Genomic DNA, 6,000 nt, shown 5'->3' with positions numbered 1-6,000 from the left:
TATGTGCCTGGACGATGCACAAATGTCAAGAGCAATAACTGGGATGTCACTCCAAATCCAGCCGTCCCTCTTCAGTGTTTAACAGCTAAGGTAGCTCAGGGAATAGCCTCTCTCTCTCTCTCTCTCTCTCTCTCTCTCTCTCTCTCTCTCTCTCTCTCTCTCTCTCTCTCTCTCTCTCTCTCTCTCTCTCTCTCTCTCTCTCTCCTCTCTCTCTCTCTCTCTCTCTCTCTCTCTCTCTCTCTCTCTTTCTCTCTCTCTCTCTCTCTCTCTGTCTTGTTCTCTCCATGTGCCTCTACACATGTGAATGACCTGTAAAAAAATTTTTTCTTTTTTATTCAATTCGGTTCAGTTTGAGTGAATTCAGTTTACTTTAACTCAGTTACACACAGCCACAAAAGCCCCAGAGAGAAGGTTAAAGTGAAGACCATGCCCCCTTGCGCAAGGTTGTTCAGCGCTAACCTGAATCATGTTTTCCCTTAATTGTGACTGCTTTTCCTATTTACGTTCATTTGTCTTCCTCTGATTATCGGGAAAGGTTGAGGGGAATGTTTGATATTGCCAAATCAGCATGAATATTAATGATTTTGTCTATTTCAAGAGGAAAAACTGGAAATCTGGAAGTTTCAACTTGTATAGCGTGCTTCTTTATCTTGCTATATAAATAGAAAAGAATGAGTAATGCAGAATCTTTCCCTAGTTACATAATTTCAAGACTGAGCGATACTAAACCAACATGTCTGAAAAAGATGAAATATATGAAAAAGCTGTTACCTTTACCTTTTGAAAAAGATCACCGTTATTTTTCTTTTATATCTCATAGGTTTACATGAGAGAAAACACATCTCATTTTTCCCACTATAATGTTGCTGCTGCAGGGTTTTGAAATAGCATTTTGAAGTGCAGAGTTTAGATTAATGAAGAGTCTATTTAGAGCTTCCCCGCAAAGATTTATTTATAATTTGGTAGTAATCTGTAGGAAACTTGATGCAAATATGTGAACGGTTGAACATGATGTAGCTGTATAAGTTGAGAATTAAATAATATTCATCATAGAATAGACATTATTCAGTCATTCCTCTTTGGTCTCATGAGACGAGGCTCACCTCAGAAGGTGCTTTGCTGGACTATGAGCTCTTTCGTATTTCTAAAATCCTGTCCCTGGAACTCAAATTCTGAACAGCCTCTGCTTGTTCATAGACATTTCTTAAAGGAAAAAAAAGAAATCATTGCTAAATTAATTTAGTTGCAAGACTTCCTTTGGTTTATTTGCTTGGGAAACTTTCCAAAATCAGTGTTGATCTATTTAATTTAAAACTGGCACCAGAAAAACCCTAATTTGTGTAAAGCTGCTTCCCATCAAGATCTTGTGCGGTTCTCTCTGTCTGCAGCATTCTTCATCAAGTTATAGTTTTAATGCCTATCATCGAGAGAGTGTGTGTTTGCCTGTGTGTGTGTATGTGTGTGTATGTGTGTGTGTATGTGTGATCTTGTGTTTCACTGTAGGGCTTAGAAAATAAAACTCCAGCACACGTGTGGGCTCAGACTTACCTGAGCAAACTGCAGAAAACATGCAAAAAAAGGAAAATATGATGACATTATTAGCAGGTATTACGTTATTGGATATTATTACATCATCGGTTGTCATCAGGTGAAAACGGGCTTCGGGTTTGAAGTTTACTTGCAATGTTTGAGGTCAGCATGAATTGCTCAGGAAACCAATGTATCAGTGGGGAGTTCTCCAAAAAGAGTGTTTTAGTGTCATTATGGACACTGTATCAATATAATAGAAAGCAACACACCCGTGTTATGGAGAACTGTTATAGGAACTTTAAGGTGCCCACAAGTGAAGGTTTGCTTTGGGATCTGAGTCAGGGAAATAGTATCTCATGATGCATTTGTTAATTTTAAAGTAAGTCAGAGGAAAATGAATGGAAGTGAATGCAATGTCCTCGAAAGACATGAAAAGACAACTTGTGATTATTTGTTGTTGTGGGTCTACAACGGTTTGTCGTCTTTTCCTCCACCACAAAGCCGCCTCTGACCTCTTTTGCCATTTGCACGAGTTCTTTTGATGTCAGGCCAACATTTTTAGGATCCCATAAAACTTTTTTCAACTCTGTTAATATGCATGGTGAAATTTAATCCTTCGACTTGTGCGTATTATCACAAGTCATATTAGAGAGCAAAAAAAAAAAAAAAAAAATGTTGTGAAAATCGAGTGTCATGGGGTTGATTCATGATTTTCTCTGGCAAATATTTAAAATACAATTAGCTTCTGAATCAGGTCTTTGATATTATTAGCAAGAACAAAGGACAAACACTCCCATACTGAGCGTGTACTACTCTTTGCCTGGAGCTGCTTTGAGTAGCTTGTAGCGCGGCTACCTTCTCGGGATTTGGCAGCTCGTGCCAGACCCCTGGGGCCTGAAGCTTAAGAGTCTGGCCAAATGACACCCTGCTGAGGCAACAAGGATGGGTCTTCGCCCCACACTCCGGCACCACAGGGCCTCTCCAAACCAGATTCTTTTTTTTTTTTGAAGATCAATTTAATGATTTTAGGTGGCTTTTTGTTTTTTTAAACACAAATCAATCCGATAGCAACTGCAGTCAGTTTAAAGAAGAACACATTCCTCTTCTGAAGTCATCGCAGCTCTGCTTCGAGATTAAAATGTCTCCGTGTCGTTTGAAGTTGCAATCACTGCAACCATTTTCTTTAAGACGAGTATCAGCATTTCAAAACAGAAGAGTTTCTAGTTTTGAAGAGAACCCACCAGTAAGTCTCTGAAGAGAACTGCAATATGAACTGCGAGGGGATCAAGGTTGTCAGATCAAGTAGAGGCAGAGAAATTATTTTGGAGCAATATCTCGATAAAAGTCTTCACATTAACTTGATATGATTAAAAAATAAATAAATAAATCTCCTGCTGCTATTTTGTCCGTAATTCAAGTAATTCAGTAAATGAAAACATAACATGTGTATGCATATTCACTTCTCCATCACTCATTTAGCTTCTTTTCATAAAACATTTCCCAATATATTTTATAAAATATGTTGAAAGTCTTACCTCTCCTCATGTGGAGCTTGCTTTTAAAGCTCAGGCTCATCCACCCTCTAGTGACTGCAAACCGTCATTACAGGTCCAACCACAGCAGGCTCCACTTCTGTCAGAGGCAGCTCTCTCTTTCTGCTATTTCCACGCGGAATACAAGGCAAACGTGTCACGATGCATCCACCCGTGCTATTCCCAGCCTGAGAAGTGACAGAGAAATGCAGGAAGTCGTTGGAACATAAACAAGGCGCAATGGAGGAAGCTGGGGGTCAAGACGACGCTTCCTGTTTCAAAACCAGCCTCGGTGTGTCTGCAAGCCCTCATACGGTGGAGGAGCGCTTCTCTTGTTAGACGTATGAAAAGATAAACCCATAAAATAAACTTGCTTATGCTTGCATTTTTTTTATGTCAACTAAAAATACAAATTGTGGCAGCATATTGTACAACAGTCTACAAGCTTATCCAATTTTTTTATTTATATTGCAGTCATTTGAATACAGATTTGTCTAAGTTGTTAAAATAGTGTCTTACTTACCAGTGCAATGGTTTAGACTCGCATAAAGTTGCGATTTGAATGTCAAAACGCTAATATTTGTTGCTTAAGCTGGGAAAACATTCCAACTATATGGCTGTAGAGCACAATCACTGCGATGACTGACTTCACCATGGATAGACTGAGAAGATGATGACGCAGGATTTTAGTGGGCCGTTTAATCTCTTCGCTCAGGATGATGTGTTACGTGTAGTTAACATTCACACAGTTTGAACTGTGAACTCACACAATGGTGGAAATGTGATGCATCAACATCATCGCGCGAAGACCCATGGGATACGTCTCCAGTTTCCAGATGCCTCCTAAACGGATGAATGAGAATATGCATAGACATTGCTTGTACATAAAACCAGATAAATCATGTTACCGTAATTTGATATATGTCACATACGGTTAACTAACATATGCATGTGGGGTGGAATTTGCTTAGGGGAGAATGGGGGGGGGTGGATCCTACATAGTAAAATAGAGCTGTCACCTTCCGCGTATATAGAGTGAAACCTGTGCAATGAACTCCCATAAACAATAAACTATATTTAGTGATGTGTGAAGAATTTTACACTTTCTTCAAATCATTATTAGTTTATTCACCATCTACATTGGATTTCCACCCATCAATCCCCGCCATACACTAAATCCCTGATTGTATTCATCAAGAACCTCCCGTGTTTCTGTTTTTTGTCTTTTGCTGCAGATTATATAAGTAACTGCTGGACAATAAAAAGTATCGTAATAAAAACTTAGTATCTCAAAAATTTGATTGTGAGCATCAGGGAATTAAAAAACATATTTCCTTTCATTCAGCTTTTATTTACTGTGCGGTTAATTTTTTTCCCCCACGTTTGATTAGTAGTTTATTTTTAATATCAGTGGTGTTTAATTAGTATTTTCTGCAAATTAATCGGATAATGTAAACTGATGACACGGGAATTTAATCTAAAACCTGTTCAAAGTCATTCAGGGGTTATGAAACCCTCCATTGTCAGATGTCCACTTTGGATTTGATTCATTTGCCGGCCAGACAAAAAACGGCAGCATCTGGCCGGCATTATTACAGCATACCATAATGAACTCATAATCTGGTATTATTGAAGCATTTGGTATTATTCTCAAACTCAATTACGGTAATAGGACGGTAATGATTTCAAAAGGTTTACAGGCAGGATGTAACTCTTCTCCCTGCTCTCGTTCCCACACACCAACAGATTACCTTGAGAATTCTGAAGAATCACCTCCGTTTAGATTGTTACACGCTACTCTGAATAACCTATTTCAGAATGTGCTCACTCACTTCTTGTGTTTCATTCGGCTTTGCTGTGGTTCCAGCACTGCTGCCCACACGCCGCTTTTGGACCGCAACGCTCACTTATATTCCACTCAAAATGTCTTATCAACACTTCAGAGGAGATGCAGTGTATCCGAATTTAAAGGAAGACACATGGTTTACATGAGAATAATCTCAGTAGACTTAGTGCAGTGTGTACACAGCAGCATCTGTATCTTAATAGTCTATCAAGAGTGGCGGAGGGAGAATATGAAAGCTCTGAGGGATTTGGGAGAAAGGATATGATTGCATTTATGTCCCATCAAGCAGCTTGCTGGATCCAGGGGAATGCCTAATATATGTCTGTATTTGGTCGCCAGCTTACATCTGTCTGCTTATGGATTTATGACTTCCAAACTATTTTTGAGAAAAAAAAAAGGAAAAAAAAGGCGCCTCTCGACAGAGCCAGTGACTAATAACTAAAGCCGACAGGGATGGCAGGCAAACACACACATACGCACACACTCGGATAGACGTAACGACAAGGCTCGGCGACAAGGAACAAAGGAGGCGGAATCTGACACATTCTCTCTGACAGTAGGATAAAACTCCCTCACCCCTCGAGCCATGCTTGCACACACTGCAACACACATGCACAATTTACTCCCCCCTCCGTCACGCAGAGTTTTTGGTCACAAACATGCACCTAAATGTTTTCACATGTATAAAAACAGCCTTGTCCACATATTCAAACTGCTAAATGTTATTTTAAGGAAACATAACAGCGTCTGGGTTCAACTGCAGGGCAATTCTTGCAGAATTCATGATTCTCCTTTCGTCACGGGTTTTGATCCATCTATATGAAAGGTAAAACCCATGTGTTGTAGCGGTAAGCCCTCTCTTTTCACAGCATGAGATCTCTGGTTGCATGTTCTCCCAGTGTATGCTGATTTTTTGCCTGTGACTGTGGACTATTGTCTCTCAGTGATGGCGTTTCCCCACAATCAGAGGTTGGTCCAGTTGTATAGATGAAAGCCCCAGTGAATCAGGTTTGTCAACTTATGATGATTGTACAGACATATTTAAACTTAAACCATTGATAGTTTTCCTACTACAAACACATTATAGGTCAG

This window comes from Blennius ocellaris (assembly GCF_963422515.1).
Source record: "Blennius ocellaris genome assembly, chromosome: 22".
Taxonomy (NCBI): Eukaryota; Metazoa; Chordata; class Actinopteri; order Blenniiformes; family Blenniidae; genus Blennius; species Blennius ocellaris.
This window is presented reverse-complemented; position numbering follows the sequence as displayed.